Below are 25,020 nucleotides of genomic sequence, written 5' to 3' on the forward strand. Positions count from 1 at the left end.
ACTTTATATTGGAAACCGGGGATGTACTGTATGGTGACCAACATAATATAATAAAAAATCATTAAAAAAAAAAGATTAGTATTCAAGATCTACAAAGAACTCAAACTCAATACACGGGAAACAAATAATCAAATCAAAAAATGGGGAGAAGATATGGACAAACACTTTTCCAATGAAGACATACAAATGGCTAACAGACACATGAAAAAATGTTAAAAATCATTAGCCATTAGGGAAATTCAAATCAAAACCGCATTGAGATACCACCTTACACCAGTTAGAGTGGCAAAAATTGACAAGGCAGGAAACAACAAATGTTGGAGAGGATGTGGAGAAAGGGGAGATCCCTCTTACACTGCTGGTGGGAATGCAAGTTGGTACAGCCACTTTGGAAAACAGGGTGGTGGTCCCTTAAAAAGCTAAAAATTGAGCTACCCTATGATCCAACCATTGCACTACTGGGTATTTACTCCAAGGATACAGATGTAGTGAAGAGAAGGGCTATATGCACCCCAGTGTTCATAACAGCATTGTCCACAATAACTAAATTGTGGAAGGAGCCGAGATGCCCTTCAACTGATGACCGGATTAAGAAGATGTGGTCCAGGAGCGCCTGGGTGGCACAGCGGTTAAGCGTCTGCCTTCGGCTCAGGGCGTGATCCCGGTGTTATGGGATTGAGCCCCACGTCAGGCTCCTCCGCTATGAGCCTGCTTCTTCCTCTCCCACTCCCCCTGCTTGTGTTCCCTCTCTCGCTGGCTGTCTCTATCTCTGTCGAATAAATAAATAAAATCTTAAAAAAAAAAAAAAAGAAGATGTGGTCCATATATACAATGGAATATTACTCAGCCATCCAAAAGAACGATTTCACAACATTTGCAGCAACATGGACAGGACTGGAGGAGATTATGCTAAGTGAAATAAGTCAAGCAGAGAAAGACAATGATCATATGGTTTCAGTCATTTATGGAACATAAGAAATAGGAAGATCAGTAGGAGAAGGAAGGGAAGAATGAAGGGGGGGTAATCAGAAGGGGGAATGAACCATGAGAGACTGTGGACTCTGGGAAACAAACTGGGGGCTTCAGAGGGGAGGGGGATGGGGGATTGGGATAGGCTGGTGATGGGTATTAAGAAGGACATGTATTGCATGGTGCACTGGGTATTATACGCAACTAATATCATGGAACATTACATCAAAAACTAGGGATGTACTGTATGGTGACTAATATAAAAAATTATTAAAAAAACATAAAAAAGTAAATGAAGAGAAGAATGGGTTCTGCTACAGAAATTACCTTTTCAAGAGATAATAACTTTTTTATCTTACAAGCAAATAAAATATGCTTTTCATCTATAAATAGGAAGGTAAATTTTTTATTTTAGGAGAAGGCAACAAATGTCAGGAAAACTGGATGTTTGGATCAGCCGAAGTGGTTTCCCCGAGGAATATGATAGTGGAAGTCAGATTAGCAGAGGGGGGTCCAGGTTGAGTGTTAATGTGAATGAAGGCCACTAGGCACATGGTTGAATGTTCAGTCACGTCGGGTTCTGGTGTCTCCATCTCCACAAAAGGGACATGTCAGCTAGGCAGACTCATCTTATGCATCGACTCAACAGGTGCCCTCTTTAACAGGTACAGGAGAAGATGGGTCCAAGCAAGAACCCACTGTCTTGTTTTCTAGCCTTTTACCTTCTAATTAAACACATTGAAAAACACCTTGGATCAAGTATAGTTAAATCCAGTAGTCTTGTAGTTAACGATTTTAAGACGCTTTTGTTTTTGCTTAGACAAAAATGTGTATTTTATTGCCCAAATTTCTCATGAGGTACCTTAAACCCCTATTTTAAAAATTGCCTCTTTGGATCATGTTTCTACAAATTAAGGTATCCAGGAAGATCAGTGATAGTCTTTTTAAATCAAAAGTGAACCTATTATAACTTAGTTTTTCTATGTTACCATAATTATTTTATCTACTTCCTTACATATGTTTGACAAGTTTTTGAGATGGCATCTTAATATTTTCCCTTGGCTCACACTGGGGATAGGTCTCCATTTTCTTTTAAAAATCGTTTGCCTCTTTTCTTCAAGAAAAATCACACCCCAAGTTGCTCAGTCACAGTCTGTCTAGGGAGCAACCTGAGAATAAGATATTCTTACTTTCACTTCTTTGTTAATATTGTCAGAAAAGAGAGAGTATTTATGTGTTCTACATATATAATATATTGCTTAAGAGCTCAGTCATCAAGGACTTGAGCTACATAAATTTCCTGGAAAAAGTCCTTTGACCCCCATTTCCCCTTGTTAAGGATTTCTTTAATCTGCATCTTCACAAACAGATTAACAAATAGTATTAATTTTTTACTACAAAGTTGAAGATAACCATGTGCTTGAAAGAGCTACATAGTAAATCACCACAAAATTTAGTGGCTTAAAGCCAACCTATGTAGTAGTTTAAGAAGGGTGTAGAGAAGCCCTTTTATTTGCTCATGTATTTGTGGGTCAGCAGCTTAGGCTGGCTTGGCTGGGTATTCTTTAGGCTGTTTTATGGGGCCATAGTCTGACATGCCTGACGATGGCCTTACTCACATGTCTGTCTGTTGGTTCCTGCTGTCAGCTGGACCACAGGTACCCAGCAGGCTCGTACAGGTTTGTTGACATGGTGGCAGTGTTCCAAAAGTCACAAGAGGGAGTTCCCAGCATCAGGAAGGCAAACCCAATGCACAAGCCTTTTTTAAGCCAGTGCTTTTGTCTCATTTATTTAAATCCCATTGGGCAAAGCATGTCACATGGTGGTGAGGAGCATGACCTGACCCGGCCCTAGATGCAGGCACGTATGATAAATTAAGAGTCTTTAGTATGGCCGTATGTCATATCCGTGTCTATGTTTACTTTAATTTTTTTATGTATTTAATTTTGTTTTTGGTCAACATACTATGAGCACAGACTCTAAATAAAGGAAAAAGTGGTGTGGACAGAAAGGAATTGCATATATTGAGAGCTCTTGGTGCCAAGAACTTCACAAATGTCATCTCATTTAACTTTGTGAACTTGGAGTGAAAAGACTGAGCTGCAGGGAGGGTAAACAACTTGTCCAAGGTCACAGTTAGCAGGTCACACTCCAGGCTAATAACTATCTCAAAAGCATTTAAAAAAAAAAAAAAAGAATGGTGTAGATAATATCAGTAATGGTACATACATATTAAGGATAGGCACTGTATTTATTTTTATGTGTTGGGTCACAATGCATAAATAAGATTCTTGTAATGGTTTTTTTTTTTTTTTAAAGCCTGCAAGTCACTCCATTACCCATACAACCGTTTCCCACAAGCTTATGAAATCAGAATGCTCATAACCAGAGGGTATTGAAAACATACCACTATTTTCCTGCTTCTGATTTATCTGAAAGGTGTACCTTGACTACTGTATTACATTGACATAGTGTTTTAATCAGGTGCTGAGCACCTGACCTTTTCCACCGCAGTTAATCTCTTTTTATCAGCATCTACTAACATTTCTTTGGGACTTAAAGAAAATCATGACCTTAGGAAATATTTGATATTCTGGGGTGGAAGAGATTAGAACATAAATTTCCCTTATTGATAGACCCTTTTAGAAACTAATAAAGAGCAAAAGAGGCACTGGAACAGTTTGGATGCAATGCCATGGGTTTGAACGGAAGCATTTGTTACTCAGATTTTGTGTCTGAAAGAGGTAAGGGGAAAGCACTCTGGTCACAATCTATTACTATTTCTTTGTTGTTCTCATTTTTCTTCAATCATGCAAAATAGAATGTTCATTTTAAAATCAGCCCACAGGGGCGCCTGGGTGGCACAGCGGTTAAGCGTCTGCCTTCGGCTCAGGGTGTGATCCTGGCGTTATGGGATCGAGCCCCACATCAGGCTCTTCAGCTATGAGCCTGCTTCTTCCTCTCCCACTCCCCCTGCTTGTGTTCCCTCTCTCGCTGGCTGTCTCTATCTCTGTCAAATAAATAAATAAAATCTTAAAAAAAAAAAAAATAAAATAAAATCAGCCCACATACTGAAATGTGTTCTTTTAATTGCAAAGTGGAACCTTTCCATGAAATGGTGGAGGAAGACTTTTAAGGAAGAATCAACAAAGTAGGAGCATTTCCAATCGAAGTTTCTTTGAGCTGAAATAAATTCCTACCTGACGACTTTATGTGAAGCTTCTCCCTTTGAATTATTTTTTTTTCATACTTACCCAAGATGAATAAAGATCGCAAATTAATAAACTGGGAATCATTTGATAGAAAACAATAGGAGGAAAACGTCCATAAATTCCTGCAAATCTCGGCATGCAAAGAATCTACACAGTAACTTGAAATTCTCAAGAGTGCTTTATAGATTGATTAGAGAAATTTTAAAGCGGTCATCTTCTGTGCTCACCAAGTAAAGTGTGAGCTGAAAAGTTATTTTAAAGTCATTTTATTGCAAGGAAAACAGCAGGATTCTGCCAGAGCCCAAATGCTGGTAAAATTGCAAGGAAACATTGAAAGTGATGAGGTCAAAGCTATATATTTATATGAAAATAATTTTTGGATGAAGAAAAGGTGATAGGATTTTTCTCAAATATGGCATATTCCAAAGAAACACCAAAAGGCAAATTGACCAAGTTATTTGTCATGATATATTTTGATAATTGCCCCTAACTTAAGAAATGATAAGACCATAACTTTTTAGATGTTAACCATGACAGTTTGTTATTTTTAAAAGTGCTCATGGGGGCGCTGGAGTGGCAGTCGGTTAAGACTCTTGGTTTTGACTCAGGTCATGATCTCGGGATTCTGTCAGCCTCTGCCCTCGACAGGGAGTCGGCTTAAGGTTCTTTCTCCTGTTGCCCCTCCACCCATTCTCAAATAAATAAATCTTAAAAAAAAAAAAAGGAAAAGTGCTTGTGAAATGTAATTGTGGTGTTTATTTTTTACTGATTTTATTTTCAAATACTGTTTCGTATATGGAGTATTATTTTGGAAGGAAAGTTGTAGCAACAGCAGTCAGTCTATAATTAGCTCCAGATACATTAAAAAAAAAATCAAGATATTAGTAAACAAATGATAGAAACGGAAAGCGAAGGTAATTAAAATAAGGTAATTTCCAAAACAAATCAAGATGAACTGAGTGTGAAGTCCCAACAAGCTTCCTACTTTGGCTCACTGGGGCCACACTGACTGCTGACCTAAGAGGCCCATGCTGGAAGATACACCCCATCAGTGAGAGATCCAGAGCGGACACTTCAAACTCAAAGTTCTGTACTTTGTCAGTTCAATAGCATTTTGTCAACAAAACGTTATAATTCCATTACACCTGAATCCTGAGTCACTGTTCCACTTCTTGTTTTAAGTTGTCATTTTGGGGTCACAAATTTTATTGGAAAAGAGTAGAAGCCTTTGAATAAATATTTATTTTAGTGGGATCTGAGATGTAAGACACCAAGAAAAATGACATTTGATTAAAATGGAGAAATGACTATAAAATTATTCTTTTTCACTTCATATATATAATATATATTGCATATTATATATAGTAATTGTTTAAATGTTATTTTGTTTAATGTTCATTGCTAATGTTAAAAAGTTAGATGTTAAAAGTAACATCGGTTCATTATAGAAAATTTTGAATTATAAAAACTTACAAAGAAGAAATAAAAATAATTTATAATAGATGTAATTATGATTAACTTTTTGGTATAAATATGCTGAAGATTATTTTCTTTTTATTTTGCCTTTTTTAAATAATAGTGTAGCTGGAGAACTAGAAGTAACTATTATTTTCCTTTGGCACTTAGAAGATATTATTCTGGTATCCTATTGTATCTATTGCTACTGATGTCTTCATAATTTTATAATTTTTATTCTTTTCTAGACAACGATGTTTTTCCCCATTACTGTTTTTAAGATCTCATTGTGTTTGAAGTTCCACATTTCACTACAGTATGCCTACATGTGGATTTCTTTTCATTTATCTTGCTTAGGATTTAGGGGGATTCCCACATTCTAAAATTAACATCTTTTGTGAATTTTGGAAAATTCTCAACCATTATTTCTTTAGAAATTGCCTTTTCCTTAGTTCCATAATATCATTTCTGGAATTTCAGTAAGACATAAATTTTACCAATTAATCTCATTCCCTTTCCCTCTTAATTTCTCATTCTACATCTTTTTATCTGTGCCATATCACATATTATCCACAGATGTTTCCCAGGTCACTAATTCTTTCTCAAAATTCTGAAGCTGTTTAACCTATTGGTTGGATTTTAACTTTCAGATTGTATTTGTCATTTCTTTAAGTTTTGTTTTATTTCATTTTATTGTCAGATCAGCCTTTTTCGTCCTTCTATACTGTTTGTGAGCTTAATTATGTTCCCCCTAAATTCTTGTGTTTAAGTCTTAACTCCCAGTACCTCAGAATGTGACAGTACGTGGGGGACTGAACTTTTATTTTTATTTTTTATTTATATATTTTAAGATTTTATTTATTTTTGTGAGGGAGAGAGAGAGAGAGCGTGCACGCACCTGCGTGAGCAGAGGAGCAAAGGGGCAGAGGGGCAGAGGAAGAAGCAGACTCTCTGCTGAGCAGGGAGCCTGATGCGGAACTTGATCCCAGGACCCTGGGATCATGACCTGAGCGGAAGGCAGATGCTTAACCAACTGAGCCACCCAGGCACCCCGGACCGGGCTTTTAAAGAGATAATTAAGGTAGAATGAGGTCATATGGCGTGGTGCTAATCCAGTATGACTAGTGCCTTTATAGGAAGAGGACATTAGGACACCAGATTAGACCACAGGGAGTTGACTATGTGAATTCAACCCTAGAAGATGGCCACCTGCCATCAAGGAGAGGGGGCTTAGAAGAAACCAAACCTTGGACTTGAGCCTCCAGAACTACTAAAGAAGAAATGTGGTTTAAGCCACCCATTCTGTGGTATTTGTTATGGCAGCCCTAGAAAACTAATGTACATACTAGGATATTTTGGTTTTGGTGTGGTTTCTGTTTATTTTTATATCTCTTTTATTAATTAGAACATATTTTGATCTACCTTCTAGTTCTTCTTTTCCACTGTCTTGTGTGGCCCACACATTTTATTGTGAACTGATCTCTCAGTGAGACTTTCAGTTAGTGTCTCTTTTCCCCCTTAAAGGGTTCCTGTTTTTATCTTTAGGATTCTGAATAGAAGATTTAAAAAAAGGATTTTTAATAACAGTGCCTGTATTTGAGTATTTTTTTCCTGGAAGACTCGGTGGCTAAATTCTCTCTTTCTCTCTCTTTTTTAAAATCTTTATTGTGGTAAGACCATTTGATATGAAATCTAATCTCATAATTTTTTTAAGTGTACAATCCATTATTATTGGCTGCAGATACCATCTTGCACAGCAGATTTCTAGAGTTTATTCATCTTGGTTAAGTGAAACTTGATGCTCATTGATTAGCCATTCCCCACAGCCCCTGGCCACCACCATTCCACTCTTTGATTCTATGAACTTGGCTATTTTAAAGACCTCATGTAAGTGGAATTGTCAGTATTTGTCTTTCTGTGCCTGATTTATTTTACTTACCATAATCCTTAAGGTTCATCTAGATTGTTACATATTGCAGAATTTCCTTCTTTTTAAGGGCTGAATAATGTTTCATTGCATGTATATACCACACTCCTTTATTTCTTCATCCATTGATGAGCATTTAAGATGTTTCCACATCGTGGTGATTGTGAATAGTGCTGCAATGCACATCAAGTGCTAATATCTCTTCAAGATGCTGATTTCAGTTCTTGTGGATAAATACCCAGAAGTGGGATTGCTGGATCATATGATAGTTTTATTTTTAATATTTTTGAGGAACCTCCGTACTTTTCCATCGTGGCTGCACCATTTTGCATTCCCACCAACAATGTGCAAGTGTTCCAATTTTATTTTATTTTATATTTTTATTTTACTATCCTGACACCTGACAGATGATCTCTCATTGTGGTTTTGATTTTCATTTCCTTGATAATTAGTGATGTTGAGCATTTCTTCATATATCTGTTGGCCATTATATATCTTTTTTGGAGAAATATCTGTTCAAGTCCTTTACCCATTTTTAAAAACTGAGTTATTAGGTGCTTTACTATTGAGTTGTAAGAGTTCATCATATTTTTTGGAGATTAACTCTTTATCAGATATATGGCTTGCAAATATTTTCTCCCACTCCATAGTCTGCATTTTCACTCTGCTGATTATTTCCTGTGCTGTGCAGCTTTTTAGTTTGATGTAGTCCCATTTGTTTATTTTTGTTTTTGTTGCCTGCACTTCTGCTGTCATTTTCATGAAATCATTGCCAAGACCAATGTAATGATAATTTACAGTTTCAGGTATACTGTTTAAATTTAATCCGTCTAAGTTGATTTTTGTGTGTGGTGTAAGATAAGGGTCCAATTTCATTCTTTTGTATGTGGATATCCCTAGCACCATTTGTTGGAGATATTATCCTTTCCTCATTGTGTAATCATAGTACCCTTGTCAAAGATCATTTGACTATGGGGCACCTGGGTGGCACAGTGGTTGAGCTTCTGCCTTCGGCTCGGGGCGTGATCCCGGCGTTGTGGGATCGAGCCCCACATCAGGCTCCTTCGCTATGAGCCTGCTTCTTCCTCTCCCACTCCCCCTGCTTGTGTTCCCTCTCTCGCTGGCTGTCTCTATCTCTGTCAAATAAATAAATAAAATCTTTAAAAAAAAAAAAAGATCATTTGACTATATATGCATGGATTTATTTCGGGACTCTCTAATTCTATTACATTGGTCTATGTGTCTGTATTTACACCAGTACTATACTGTTTTATTTTATTTTTAAAAAGATTTTATTTATGTATTTGAGAGAGAGAGCACAAGCAAGGACTGTTTTAATTACTATAGCTTTGAAATCAGGAAGTTTGATGCCTCTAGCTTTACTTTTTGAAATCAGGAAGTTTGATGCCTCTAGCTTTACTTTTTTCTCTTAAGATGGATTTGGCTATTTATGGTCTTTTGTGGTTTCTTATGAATTTTAGAAATTTTTTTCTATTTTTCTACAAAATGCCAATGGCATTTTGATAAGGGTTGCATTAAATCTGTAGATTATTTTGGGTTGTGTGGACATTTTAATAGTATTAAGTCTTCCAATTCATAAACAGAGGATATCTGTCCATTTGTTTGTATCTTGTTTAATTTCTTTCATCAGTATTTTGTGGTTTTCAGTATATAACTCTTTCACTAACTTAAGTTTATTTGTAAGAATTTTATTCTTCTTGATGCTATCATAAATGAGATTGTTTTCCTAATTTCATTTTCAGATAGTCCATTGTTAGTGTATAACAATGCAACTGATTTTTGTATGTTGATTTTTGTATCCTGCTGCTTTATTGAATTCATTTATTCTGACAGTATTTTTAATGAAGTCTTCTGGGTTTTCTACATACAAGATTATGTTATCTGTAAATAGGAACAGTTTTACTTCTTTTACAATTTAGATGCATTTTATTTCTTTTTTCTTACATAATTACTCTGTCTAGGACTTCCAGTACTAGGTGAAATAGAAGTGGTGAGCGTGGGCATTTTTGCCTTTTTCGTAATGTTAAAGGAAAAGCTTTTGAGTAAGATGTTATTTGTGGGCTTTTCATATATGACCTTTGTTGTATTTAGGTAAACTCTATTCCTAGTTTGTTCAGAGTTATTACCATGAAAGAGTGTTGAGTTTTGTCAAATACTCTTTATTTTGCATCTATTGAGATAACCGTGTGATTTTTTTTTTTATCTCTTATTATATTAATGTGGTGTATCACATTCTTGGCTGGCAGGTTTTTTTGTTTCCTTTAACACTTTGAATATGAATATATTAGCCCACTACCTTCTATTCTGCAGGGTTTCTATTGAAAAATTCACTGATAGTGTTACAGTGGTTCCCTTGTATGTGACAAGTCACTTTTCTTTTGCTGCTTTCAAAATTATCTCTTTGTGTTTGACTTTTGATGATTTGATTATAATATATCTTGTTGTGAATTTGTTTGAGTTTATCTTTTTTGGGTTCCATTGAGCTTCCTGGATCTGTATGTCTCTTTCCTTCTCTAGACTTGGGATGTTTTCAGTCATCATTACTTTGAATAAACTTTCTTGTCCTTTCTCTTTCTTCACTTTCTGGGACTCTGTAATGTGTAAAACAGTCCACTTGTTGATACCCTATATGTCCCTTAAGCTTTCTTCATTCTTTTTTCATTTCTTTTTCTCCTTTGAATTATTTCTAATGACGTATCTTTGAGTTTGCTAATTCTTTCTTCTACGTCTAGTTTGTTGAATTTTTCTGGTGAATTTTGCAGTCCAGTGATTGTATTCTCAGCTCCATGATTTCTGCTGGGTACTTAAAAAAAATTCTATCTCTTTGTTGAGATTTTCACTTTGTTAATGTTTTTTATTATCTTGACCTCAGTGATTATTACAATTATTTTGAATTCTCTGTCAGGTAAATCATATAACTCCTTTTTCTTTAATGTCAGTTTCTGGAGATGTATCTTGTTCCTTTGTAACATCTTTGCCTGATTCCTCATTCTTCTTGATGTCTTTGTTGGTGTCTGTACACTAGACAAAGTAGGTACCCCTCCCAGTCTTCACAGAGCAGCCTTGCACAGAAGAAGATCCTCACCAGTCAGCCTGGCAAGAGATTCTGGGGGCCTCTGTCCTTGACCTGTCAGAACTGTGAAAACTGATAAGACAGACACTAATTCTTTAGGCATCCCTGGAGAAGTTGGAGTACTGGACACATGGATCAACTCTTTCCTTCTCCAAGAGTGATTAAAGAGCTGGAATTTTTTTCATCTACTAATTGTGATGAGCAAAGGGAGGATCTATGGTTTCTATTAGCCAAAATTGTCACCTTCATTCTCACTGAGGCTACTAGACTGTGTCAGACCTAGTCAGAACTCCAGGATTGGCAAGGCAGATGATAATTCTTTGTGTAGTCCTAGAGAAGTTGGGTCATTGGGCATACAGATCAACTCTTCCTCCCCAGGGGGAAACTGAGGTAGGATTTCTCATCCACCTATTCTGTGCTAAGCAGCAGGGACGATCTGTGGTGTCTACCAGCCCAAATCAACATCTCCGTTTTCCCCTGGGTGGCTGGTTTGTGCTGGACCAGTCAGAGCTCCAATTCAAGACAGAAACCGTTTCTCTGGGGAAACCTCTGCTGGACACGTGACCCAATCTCTTTCCTACCCTGAGTGAAAATTGGTGTTAGAGAGTCTCTTCCTGATCATATGGACAGGGATTCTGGTGAGAGGGTTCCAATTCTCCCTACTGGCTTCAGATAGTCTGATTTCTCATTCTCCTGGGGTGCAGAATCCTTTCAGTTCATTTCTGGATTTCTCACAAAGAGATTTTTTTCTGTGAATTGTTGCTGAATTGGTATGTTTGTGGGGGGAAGGAGGTTTCAGGGCTTCCTACTCTGCCATTTACTGGTGTTACTCTCCTGTTTTCTACTTGGTTTGTGTCTTGAGAGTCTTGTGTGCCCTAGATGAGTTTCAAAAGAAAAATAATCCAATGGATAAAAATTGAATCTCATTTTAATTTGTGTTATTTTATGTACCAATGAATTAGAACTTTTTATATGCATATGAGCGATATGCATTTCTTCTGTTGTAGAGTTAGGGCGAGGGTTCATATTCATCTCCTGGAATAAAAAATGAGTGCATTTATCAACCTACATTCTGTTCTGATGATTCAGGGTTATCTATTTCTGAGCTCTGTTATATCTGCAAGTTATGTCTTTCTTGGCCTCCTCCAGAAAGTTGAAAATTAATATTCATTTCTATATTTGGCAGGAAAACACATGAGTGTTTAATGATGGAGTGGAATCTTGTTTTCAACTCTATTTAATACCTGCAGTTAATCATAGAAAACCACCAATTTTAGTTTGTCAGGATATTGTTAGCATATACTAATTTTGTAATGAGTAAAATAATATACTCCTTTTTTGTTGAAACTGCTTTGGAATCTTAGGCTAAGCCTCAGGAAAGACATTAGTGCTATGGAAATCATAGGCACTTGAACACATTGTGATAGAAAAGTTTCAGTTAAATATCTTCTTATAAAAGAGTAAAATAAGATACTGTGTGATAGGAGGGCTTCCCAGAAAGGCTGCAGGAGATTCACCTGTAGATTTAAAAAAAATGTATGAGATGCTTGGCAGCATCTGCAAAAGAGGAGTTTAGACATATATATTTGTGTCATTTAACCCTGTTTTAGAACTCCTTCTCACAAGATATAGAAGATTGTGATTTACAAAGTTTAGCTTATATAAAATGCATATATATAACATAGAATTTTCAAATTTTAATGACTAAAATTTGGCAATGTCGTAATTTATTATTACATTAACATTGTAGTGTTTCATTTGTTGTGTTTTTTTGTTAGGAAACTAGTTATTAAATTGCTTCAAATTTGAAAGAACGCATTTAGACTTGAGGAAATATGATAGATTATATAGTACATTAGAAAGTTCTAGAAAAAATTGCACCAAATATTTAACAGTGGTTACCCATGGGAATTGCACAAAGGATAGGTTAATTGGAGGTTGCTGTAAATGATAACTGGTATTTTTCAAAGCTATTACAAGCGTGTATTTTAGTGTTTGTTAAATATAACACATAAATGAAAAACCACTGCTTTGTGATTACAAGCACCTTTTTTTTTTTTTTTCCAAATGGAATTTCTAAGCTGGAGATGGGAAATAGATGTTACATTAGGACCCAACTCCAGTTGATAGTGACTATGTGAGGGCAGTGTTTTAAATAGGATTCAAAGACCCTCTCCATGCTCAGCGGGGAATATCATTTTCCAAAAAGTGTTGTTTACAATAGGCAAGGTGGATGGGGCGGGGGGGGATGGGTAGCACCAGGGGTGTTTATTGACCCTACTGCAGGTGCTAATAAGAAAGCACAGCTACGTCCACTTTGTTATTATTCTGGACTCATAAAATGTTTAAAAAATAGATTTACAGATGGGCACAACCTTATTCCTTACAGCTCTCTTTTCATGTTTCTGGGACAGGTTTTTAGAACTTGTTACTCTTGGGCATATATTTATATTATTCATTGTTTTTGAGTCTTTGCTCTTGTGCAGACCTTACTGGAATGGGAATTAGGCCAACCAGCAGTTTTGCACTTATGCCTTCCTGATAACTCACTTATATTTGAAATTTAGTTTTGGTTTCACAGATGTGAGACCTAGAATCTCTCTACTGCTACATTTTCTTTAACTGCAATGTCAGTCTACATTCTACAGTTTATTCTACCCAGGGCTGGTTTCTCCTTTTTTCAACAACTGGTTGATATCTGTGAAAGTAGCTTAACATTTGGGTATCAGAGATTGTAGCTCTGATTTATAAGATTCCAGTCACATAGATGACCTCTTTTAATTTGAAAATATTTATTTTTCTGGACAATTCTCCTCTCTGTTAGGGGATTCTGTACTCACCTTCTTAAGCCTCCTAGAATGGCAAAGCTCTTTTTAGTGAATTCCAGCTCCATAGAACCTGTCCCTTTATTCCCCAAATTATTATTCATATTTATTATTATTTCAGTTTCTGCCTAAGATTTCAAACAACAATATGGAATATTTTACCCTCATTTAGAAGCCTAGATCTTAAAATCTCTCTTATCTTCATGATCAGTGGCATTTTCTGATTCCTAAAGAAATAGATTTTTAAATTTCTGTGTTATTTCTACATACCTTAAATGCAATGCATTTGAATCAGACAATGACTATATTACATACTTGTTCTCAGATAGTATTTCAGGTTATATCTCCAAAATGGGAAACATGCCCTTCACTAAGATTTAAACTGGTACCTAAATGAGAGCCAATGTTTCCTAATATGGATGCTGATCTGCCTTAGGAAATATTAATTGTAAGAAAATTGATTTAAAAAATTCTTAAAGGGTGTTGTATGAAAGGAGAGAAGGTTAGCACTCCCCTTGACAAGGATGGAAGAGGCCCTCGGGCCTGACAACACGCATACGGTTAAGGCATTGCCACCTACTTCGTGGCATCTAACCAACGTTTTTTCGGAAACCGGGGATGTACTGTATGGTGACTAACATAATATAATAAAAAATCATTAAAAAAAAATTCTTAAAGGCCGTTCTTGGAGTGGAGGGTGTTACAGCAGTGGATCATCATCCCTCAGTCTAGACCACTAGCATTCCTGACAGCTGTTAGCCTGCTGCCTGCTTTAAGCCCACATGAGAAATGTGGACCAACAGGTATTGAGGGTCAAGTGAATCTGACATCTTTTTTCTTGCTGTTTCAGAAATTAGACTTTAAACCATTTTATTATCCAAAAATGACTTCAAGGTAACTCCACATTTCCTTTTAAAATGCTATCATGAGATATTTCATTATCCTCTGGAGTTTTAGAAGATGAATTTTAGCCCTACTGGCTTTTAATCTAAAAGAGGGGAACATTTAGAAAATGATCCTGTATTTAAATGTTTTTATACCTCACACTCTAAAAGTTTTTGTATAGTTTATGATACCACAGTCCATTCCTCTGAAGTGTACACATTAATAGGATTTGCATGCATCTTTAATTCATTAAAATTTAGTATTTAATGCGCTGGATCTTTGATCCAAGGATCTCAAAACATCTTGCCTGTCTCTATTAGTTCATTATTTTTTCAGTATTTCCTTGTGAGGTAGTTGTTAAGTATTATTCCATATTTTACAAATGAGTTACAAATGAAACTGAGAGAGGCTTAAGGGACTTGCTTCAAGTCCCAGAGCAAGTTAATAGCAGAAAAGCAATAAAGGCATAGCCCCTGGCTCCAGAGATTTTCAACCTTTCCTCAGAATATATCCCTAATTCCACTCTAAAATGCTACATTGTCCATGAAAATTAGCATATTATTACGTGCCCAGTGCTTTCAGAAATTAAAATGGACCTAAGAGGAATTTAATGAAATATCTCTTTTTCTCTATTACACTTCGATTAGGTTTCTGGGGAAATATGTGTGGTCGAAGTGTCCTTACTGCTCCTGACTAGGTGTTTCTTTTTGTCCAGTCAAATAAGGAATGTTGAAAGAGGGGATCAGAAATAGTAGCCAAAGGAGAATATGGTGATTGTTAAGTGTGGTTGAGATTAGTGGTGATTTCCTTACTGAGGGAGACTTTTGCAAGCTCAGAGATTTTTCTATTAACTAGCAGGTTGTTCATCCTTCAGAGTCACTGAATCATAAAGTCATAGGATGTTAGTGTCATTAGGGACCTTAGGATTTTCTAGGAGCTTCCACAAAATTTTGGAATTTGCTTTGCAGTATGCTTGCCAAGTCATCGCATGTCTCTGCTTGAGCACTTCGGGAGGTGGAAAGTTATCTGTAAGAATCTTTATTCCACTGGTGAATAATTATAATAACAAATCCACAAGTATTATTGAGCCCTACATTTATACTTAATATGCTTTTCAAGAAATATAAAAAAATGAAAGAAATATAAGATAATGTCTCTGGCCTTGAGAACCTTGGCCAAATTAATTTCTATACTTCTGTTTCCTCATCTTTATAATGAGGAATTGACTTGTTTTGAGGATTGCATGAGTCAAATATAAAACATTCAGGAGAGAGCCCGCTATATAGTAAGTGCTCAGTGAATGTCCATTCTTATTGTCTATGGACAAGATGAGAGAGAGAAAGAAAGAGAGTAAGGGACAGGGAGAGAGAGTACTGACCCATTCTGCCTTCTTATTTTGTTCTTCATCCCATTGCCTTAGATCAGCCCATCATCATTTTGCATTTGAATTACTGCTGTAGCCTCCAACATGGTCTCCCTGTTTCCAGTCTTAGCCCTTGCAATCCATTTTTCCACATTGAAGCAAAAGAGAACTTAATAAAAGGCAAGCCTGAGCAAGTTAATCACCATCTTAAAATTTATTGCTCTTCAAGTACTTCAGCATGAACCAGTTTATGTGACTGACAACACCCTTGGTGATCCAGCCCCTGACTGCTTCTCCAGGCTTATTTATAGTCTACCCGTCCTTTGACTTACATTGCAAATTCTGAAATGTAGACAAATGTACCAGCTCCCCATGGTCTCTCAGGCCTGCAGATCTCCAGGTCTGGCCTGAGCCCCATCCCACTTTCCATCATCTGACCCTGTTTCACTTCCATTCTTCAGCCTTTGTTCTAGTCATCTGTCACAGTTCAGTTTATATACCTCCTCCAAGAAGTCACTTTTGATCCCTGAGGTGCTCTCAATGACTTTTATTCCTACCTTCCTCTACCTGCTTACCACATTCAATTACAATAACACTTTTGACCCTCTCCACCTCTAAATGCAAGAGCCTTGAGATGAGGGACTGTATCTTATTCACTGGTTTTTCCCTAGAGTCTAATTCTTTTTTTTTTTTTAAATGATTTTTTATTATATTATGTTGGTCACCATACAGTACATCCCCGGTTTCCAATATAAAGTTCAATGATTCATTAGTTGCGTATACCACCCAGTGCACCATGCAATACGTGCCCTCCTTACTACCCATCACCGGTCTATCCCATTCCCCCACCCCCCTCCCCTCTGAGGCCCTCAGTTTGTTTCTCATAGTCCATAGTCTCTCATGTTTCATTCCCCCTTCTGATTACCCCCCTTTCTTTATCCCTTTCTTTCCCTACCGATCATCCTAGTTCTTATGTTCCATAGATGAGAGAAATCATATGATATTTGTCTTTCTCTGCTTGACTTATTTCACTTAGCATTATCTCCTCCAGTGCCGTCCATGTTGCAGCAAATGTTGAGAATTTGTTCTTTCTGATAGCTGAGTAATATTCCATTGTATATATGGACCACAACTTCTTTTTTTTTTTTTTTTTATGGACCACAACTTCTTAATCCAGTCATCTGTTGAAGGGCATCTCGGCTCCTTTCACGATTTAGCTATTGTGGACATTGCTGCTATGAACATTGGGGTGCATATGGCCCTTCTCTTCACTACGTCTGTATCTTTGGGATAAACACCCAGTAGTGCAATGGCTGGATCATAGGGTAGCTCAATTTTTAACTTTTTAAGGGACCTCCACACTGTTTTCCAGAGTGGCTGTACCAACTTGCATTCCCACCAACAATGTAGGAGGGATCCCCTTTCTCCACATCCTCTCCAACAATTGTTGTCTCTTGCCTTGTCTATTTTTGCCATTGTAACTGGCGTAAGGTGGTATCTCAGTGTGGTTTTGATTTGAATTTCCCTGATGGCTAATGATTTTGAACATTTTTTCATGTGTCTGTTAGCCATTTGTATGTCTTCATTGGAAAAGTGTCTGTTCATATCTTCTGCCCATTTTTTGATTTGTTTATTTGTTTCTCGTGTATTGAGTTTTCCCTAGAGTCTAATTCTTAACACATGATAGGTAATAAATGTATGTTGAAAGAATAACAACAGACAACAATGTGGAATAACTGTTCAATAATTGCTTCAGACAAAGAGTACAATAAAAGTGACAAAAAGGAGAGGCCATCCCTTACTGTGCAGGCAGAGAAAGAATCAGAGATGGTGGCATTTGAGCTAGACAGAGTCTTTTTCTCGATCTTCCTGAGATAAAGGTGTTCAGATAAAACTCTAGGGCATCAGTCAGTCCAGCTGTGGCCTTTTTGCCAGAATGTAATTCCAAGTCAGCCACTTCCTTTCTGTAAGATGTTGTACATCTGTAAAACGGATATTGTCACTGTACTATATACCTCAGCTAATTGAACTAATCTTCAACTCTTTCAAGGGGTAGATTAAGCAGATGTAAGCTGTTTTCGTCAGCCCCATGACTGGGAACACATATATTCTTGGCATATGCACTAGACCCTTGTATTTATGGTTCAGGATTGAGTGGAAAGCCCTTGAGAAGATTGAAGGGTGAATGGTCTGAGGAGAAAATGGAAGGGAAATGAAAAATTAATCACTATGTTATATGTCTTAGGGAACAGTTATAGAATTCTGTATATGAAATTCTTTTTTAAAATGCCTGTAGTTAGGGGCACTTGGGTGGCGCAGTCGGTTAAACGTCTGACTCTTGGTTTCAGCTCAGGTTGTGATCTCAGGGTTGCGAGATCGAGTTCTGTGACAGGCTCTGAGCTCAGTGCAGAGTCTACTTGGGATTCTCTCTCCCTCTCCCTCTGCCCCTCCTGCTTATGTATGCGCGTGTGCACGCTCTCTCTCAAATAAATAAATAAATAAGTAAATAAGTAAATAAATAAATCTTTAAAAAAATAAATAGAATGCCTCTAGTTAAGACTTTTTTTCTTTTAAAACTCTAGTTTTATCATGAGAATATTGGTTTTATTGTGAGAATGTTTTTATGACAATGAAGATGTCGATGTGGAATATTTAGATATTCTTAATCCTGCTATACTTGGGACCAACCTGGCTCTACTGGGTGGCCTGTGAATATCTTCTCGATAGGGCTAAGATCTTGAAATTTAAAAATGCAAAATTTTGTAAATGTATGTATCTTTCTTTGAGGAGAGTGACCATTGCAGTCTCAAAAGGTCCCGTGGTTTAACAAAGGTCAAGAACCATTGGTATTTTTGTACTTTCTTCAATCAGAGTCAGTTAATGAGCTGTAACTCAGAAATAGAAGTATGTTTATTGTGACAGACCCCTCAAAATGTTTAGTTACAGTAGAATGTCATGATTCAACAAGGCTTGATATATCTTCATCTTCTTATATTCCTATTCCTCATTATAACAAAGGAAAGCTGACTAGGTCAGTTTCAACTTAGCATTTAATGATGTGCAATAAATTATTCCTATAGAGTAGCTTTTGTATAATCATTAATCATTGTTAGTTTGGAGAACCAGAGATCGGAAAGCAAAATAAACAAACCTACAAATGAACAATGACAAAATAGGGGTAACGTTCAGGATTTGGATCATTAGCAATGGCTACATGATTCACACATTTTTTATTTTTCTTTATTTTTCATTTAGTAGTGCATTTTAAAGTTGCTTTTCCTTTTCAGTGAATTGAAAGGCTTCTAATTAATTCCTTCTTCATAGTGAATATACATGCTTGAGGGAAATCACATTTTGTATTTATTTGTCTGACACATTATGATTGGTAGCAAATGGCCTGTGTTGGGATGGGGAGAGGAGTTGGGACAGGATTTGATGTGTGCCGACTGTGTGCTAGGCCCATTATGGATATATCACACATGTTACCTCATTTAACCCATACAGCAGTCCTGTTGTATGTTAGAAGCATACAAGTCATTTTACTGCAGGTGAAAAAAGTAAGGCTTCAGAAATTAAGGAATCTGCTGAAGGTCACACAGCTTGCAAAATTGACCTTTAAGCGCAACTTTGACTTTGAAATCTGTGAGGTTTTTTTCCCCTGACTAGATACCTTTCAAAAAAACTGGTATCTTCTAAAGGCTTTTTTAGATGCCTTAGTATTTACCCAGGAACTGACATTACCGTTACCAGATGAATTGTAACTATTTACCCATGCACTCTGCAGTGCTAATAACCTTCAAGGAAGCAAGCATCACCGGTAGGTAGGTAGTTGTCTTCTCAGTAGCTAGTACTAACTAGTGATCTGGACTTTGTGTGATCTGCAGATTACTGAACGATCAGAAGTTATAGGCTGTTGGAAAGTAGACTATTAACAACTCAAACATCACTGACACAATAATGGTAATATAACAAGTAGCCAGATAATAAAATTAACAGCCTATGTGATTTTAATGGGTCATCTTTGAAAACTTTCTCTTGTAGCTCTGTCTTTAAATAAGCACATATGTTCTCTACACAACTTTCACAGGTCCTACTGAAGTCACAAGAAAGCTTATAAAATTTTTGTCTCAGTCTCTAGGGTTGTTATTAGGGTTATAAACTGAGCTAGGTATGAGTCTGAATCTTAGATATCTAGGATTTAATCTGAAACAAATAGGGGTGATATTAAAACAACAATGGAGTGCCTGGCTAGCTCAGTAAAGCATGTGACCTTTGAACTTGGGGTTGTGGGTTCAAGCCCCACATTGGGTGTAGAGATTACTTAAATAAATAAACTTAGAAAAATATCAACAATGATAGAAATCTTCTATTGTTTTCCCTCTGATTATCAAAGTAATACAAGCCTATTTTAGAAAAAAATTTAGTACAATAAAACATTTTTAAGAAAATGAGAATTATCCATGGTCCTATTACCCATAATAAATGCTATAAGTGTTTTAATGCATTTTCTTACAATGATTTTAGTCTGTGGTATGCTCTCTAAAGTTGAGATTGTACTCTACAACCGATTTTTATCCATTTTCGCTTTAATTTTTATAAACGTTATTTTAAGTGGTTTTAAAATGTCAATTTAGTGGATATCTCTGGGATTTTCTGCCCAGCATCATCCTTCCCACTGTGCTCTCCTCCACTGTCTACATGGCTACCATAGGAGCAGTCTTGTTCTTGTTTAACCACATCCCACCTGCTTGCAGCAGGCATGAGCAGTTGGTCAAACTTAGCTAACTGAACTGCTTCCCCAGAAAAATTTTGAACTTGGGACCTCTCTAGTAGCTGAAGCCCTGGGAGCTTTCATTGGCCCTGTTTGTTGGTCTTAGTGAGAACAAATGAAATTGAAGTGCAGAGAGCAGATAGAAGAGTCAGAAACAAGCCCCCTGCCAGTGTCTGTCGTTCCAGTAGTTGTTCTTGAAACTCAACTTCGTCTCTCGCTCCCTGTGACTCATTTGTTTAACCTTTCTGTGGATGCCTTGAGCCAGTAAATTCTCTTTCTGTTGAAGCTCATTTGAGTTCATTTTCTGTTGCTTTCTGCAAAATAATCTGACTAATACGTTAACTTTGGGAGATTATAGATGAGCGAACTGGGGCCCAGAGAGATTAAATAAGCTGGAAAATGGTAGAACTGTGATGGAACCTGGAAATATTTGACTCCGAAGCCTGCACACTCACCATTAGAATTCACACTCCCAGAGCAGAAGTTTTTCTGGGACTTCTCTCTTCATGCGCTTCTCTCCAGCAAAAATAGCAGCAGGAACAGGAGGAATGATGCAGAGCCACCTAATTCTTTTAGTTTTAATTTAGTTTAACTCTTTGGTATAGGGACAGAGAACTGAATGTGAAATAGTAAAGAGATCCTCTTTCTGCCTTTGAGTTTCTGTGTTTCTGCTTGAAGATTCCCACCTCCTATTCCCCGTGTATACTGTGCCCATACAACCGGGACTAGTTCTCCTTTGATTGGGAGTAGTTTTGAACTCCTTTGTTAAAGGTGCCTGGTTTCTTGCTTCTTTCTTTGCATTCTCTGTCGCTCTCATTGCCCTCAAGTTTTCCAGAGAAAGCTGACCCGGAAACTGTGCTGTCTTATTAAGATCATCATCATTACCATCATCACTGACAATATTGACTGAGTGACTGTCATGGACCGGGCACGAGTTAGGCATTTGATACTTATACTATATCATTTAATTTTTACCAGAAGGCTTTGTTGGTACTTCTACTGCTCTTCCTATTGATGTCATTATTGTCCCCATTTTCCATACAAAAAGACTGAGCCTTAGAGAGATTACTTTTCCAAGGTCACAAATCTAATAAATGGTGGAGCCCAGATTGGCATCCAGTTCTACTCCCACAGCCCATGCTCATACCCACTCTAATGTTACTGCTTTCAACAGATTCTGTGATAGCCATGGGGCAAGAGAGGAAGACGAAGAGGCTGTACTCTTATTAGTGCCAGGGCTGACTGCTCGGCCAGAACACGGTTCAGCATTCAGGTCCGTGTTTAAAGGGTCGTGAAATCCAGAAGATAAGATACAATCGACAGCAAAAATCCAGCTCAGCTGGTGCAACATACAGATCATTTTGGAGGTAGGATGGTCTAGCATATGAGTTAAATGACTGCTTGGGAATTACAGAGACAAGGTCACCCAGACATTGGCAGGGGGAAAATCAAGGGCTGCAAAGGTTGTCATAGCTCCAGCCAAGAGGATAGCTGTCAGTACAGATCTTTAGAGTCAGCCATGGAAATAAATTTATCTCCATAAATAAAAAAGACTTATTATAAGGAATTGGCTCATGTAATTATGAGGCTGAGGAGTTCCGTGATCTACTGTCTGTGAGCTAAAGACCTAGGAAAGCCAATGGCATAAATTCCAGTGCTAGTCCAAAGGCCTGAGAACAAGGAGAACCAACGGTATACGTCTCAGTCCAAGGGCAGGGGAAGACTGATGTCCTGTTCCCGTCAGTCTGGAGACCAGTTCCCCCTTCCTCTGCCTTTTTGTTCTATTCAGGCCCTCAACTGTTTGAATGATGTCCACTCTCACTGGGGAGGACCATCTGCTTTACTCCATCCACCAGTCCAAATGCCAATCTTGTCTGGAAACAACCTCACAGACATATCCAGAAATGATGTTGAATGTGGGCATCCTATGATCCAGTCAAGTTGACACATAAAATTAACCATCACATAGGCCAAGCATCAGGCATTACAAAGACGAATCTCAGAGTGTATCACCTAATGAGCAAGACCAGAAATTTGGAGATTAGCTAATTTCTTCTTAACCTGTTGCTTGCTGAATGACTTTTAGCAAATTATTTTACCTCGTTAAGGCTGCATTCTCTTATCTGTAAAACAAGGACAACATATATCTTACAAGTGTTTATTAGAGCTGAAATCAACCAATAATTTATATCTAATGGGGTATTATTTTGAAACATTAAGATAAAAATTCTTTGGCTTGAAGAAGGAAAGAGAGTAGGAGGTGAAATATATTAGTCAGGTTCTCTACAGAAACAGAATCAGTAGGGGGTAGAATATTAGTATCAATATCAATATCTCTATCTATGTTGCATGAATGAATGAATAATTACATACCAGTGGCATCCTTGCTACCTGTATCAGATGGGTATTATGGTCTTCTTGTCAAAGATGAGGAAACTGATACCTAAGATCGGGCTGCTCAGAATCATTGCAGAATTTGAACCCAGGGTTTCTGAATTCTGCCTGATTAAGGTCAGTGTCTGATCTATAACAGTGGGTGTCAGAATCACCTGGAAGACATGATTTCACCATGGAATTTAAGAAACGAAACAGATGAACATGGGGGAGAAAAAGAGACAGGCAAACCATAACTATAGGGAACAAACTGGGAGTTGCTGGAGGGGAGATGGGGAGGGGAGGGGATGGGTTAAATGGGTGATGGAGAGTTAAGGAGAGTACTTGTGATGAGCACTGAGTTTTGTATGTAAACGATGAATCACAAAATTCTATACTATGTTAACGGGAATTTAAATAAAAATTTAAAAAAGAAAAGAAGCAACCACCTACTCCTAGAAAGAAAAAAAAAAAAAAAAGAATGACCTGGAGAACTTGTGAAGACCCAGATATTCTGATCCAAAAGGTCTGGGGTGCAGCCTGAGAATTCCTAACTAATTTCCAGGTGATGCCGCTGCTGTTTCTGGAATAGCATTTTGAAAACCACTGTGCTCTGCCTACTACAACCACCTTCCTAACCTTCTATTACTTGATAAGTCTAAGTAGCTCTCTGCATGATCAAACGCTGTGTGACACCACCCAATTCCTTGGTTGTGTATCTTTCAAAACCTTATGGTTAATCACCTAGTATAGCAAGGAAAATGGACACTTGCATTTCCATTTCTTGATTACTACTATTTTTTTTCCTTTAATGTTGTGCTTTTATGTTGGTCCTCTTCTTTCTTTTGTCATTTTCTTTGTTCTCCCTCCTCTGAACTTTCTTTATAAACTGTGTTTGTTGTATTGCGGTTTCCCCCCCATGTTCTGTGATATACTGTGAAAAGTATGTGAAAATAATATAATTTAATTAAGCTTAAGATAGATTACCTTGCATCTAGCCTGAGAGCAGCACAAAGCCTGCCATAATTCCTATTATTAACTTCACTTTGGAGGTTTTGTTTGTTGAGGGGCATCTGAAAAATCTTAGAAACTCAATCCAGCAAAAAAATTGGATGACTGCAGTAATAATGTATAAATCAGCTATTTGAGATTTTGGACACAAATGTTGAAGTTACAATGGAAGGATTTTTTTTTTTCCTCCGGCTGTTATTACGAGTATTTTTGGCCATAAGATTGTGTCCAGAATAATGCATCATCTAGCACAGGGGAAGCTGGACTTCAAGAAAAGGTAGAAAATTCAAATTGGGAAAAGCTGCCTTAAATCACTCATTATTGTATCCATACTGATGTCTTTAATGAAGAAACAAAAACCAAAGACAGACTTGATTGAAATCTCAAAAGAACATACTTTTGCATCACGATAAAGTGGACAGTGATTAAATTTTGATTTTAAATTTTCTTAGTATTTCTCAGATATAAAATTCTTGGACTGTATGTTTCCAACACTTTTAAATATATACATTCATCTCATAATACGGAAAAGCTTTTGCTCAGAGCAAATTTTTGGTCTGTGTTGAAATGACAAAACCGCTAGAGGGCACTGTGGATAAACATTTGCACCAAAGATCTCTATAGGCGCTCTAACATGCCTGAATTTAGTTGTACAGGAAGTCCCCAATTACACCTGTGTACTGATCCAAAATTTTGTTTTCAAATTACATCTTTGGAATTCAAAATGCATTTTTCTCAGAGAAATAAAATGAATAGTGTTCCTAAGTTAACCTCTGTTATTTGCTATATAGAAGTAACCAACGACAAAAGCAAAAAACCCCAATAAAATTGTACAACTCATTTAGATATAATGGGGTTTAAAAATCTGAATGTAAAGGCTATTTTGGGGGGTTGGCGGGACAGCTTTAATTCACAGACGCCTACTAACTTAAAAATATTGCAAAGTTACAATCTCCACTTCTTCAAAAATGACAGTAAAAGGAAAACACTCAGTGATGAGCTGTTAATCTTCCAGTCATCCCCACTGACCATATTGATAGCATCAGCCCCTTTGCCCCAACTCCCTTGTGTTGTGGATGGGGTGGAGTTGACTGGGTGCTGCCTCCCCCGAGAGCCTGCCTGGCCTGCTTTGCTT

The 25,020-nt window shown here is 37.2% G+C and overlaps 1 protein-coding gene and 1 non-coding gene across 7 annotated transcripts in view; both read left to right on the forward strand.

Moving 5' to 3' along the window:
• The window catches only part of TMEM117 (transmembrane protein 117), a 501,176-nt gene that overhangs the window by 151,804 nt on the left and 324,352 nt on the right, over positions 1 to 25,020 (forward strand). The window lies entirely within an intron of this gene.
• On the forward strand, positions 13,963 to 14,088 carry LOC121105483. The gene has a single exon (XR_005838009.1). It is a non-coding gene; the product is annotated as a U6atac minor spliceosomal RNA (small nuclear RNA).

The sequence above is a fragment of the Ursus maritimus genome, unplaced genomic scaffold (assembly GCF_017311325.1).
Source record: "Ursus maritimus isolate PB19 unplaced genomic scaffold, ASM1731132v1 scaffold_26, whole genome shotgun sequence".
NCBI classification, from domain to species: domain Eukaryota; kingdom Metazoa; phylum Chordata; class Mammalia; order Carnivora; family Ursidae; genus Ursus; species Ursus maritimus.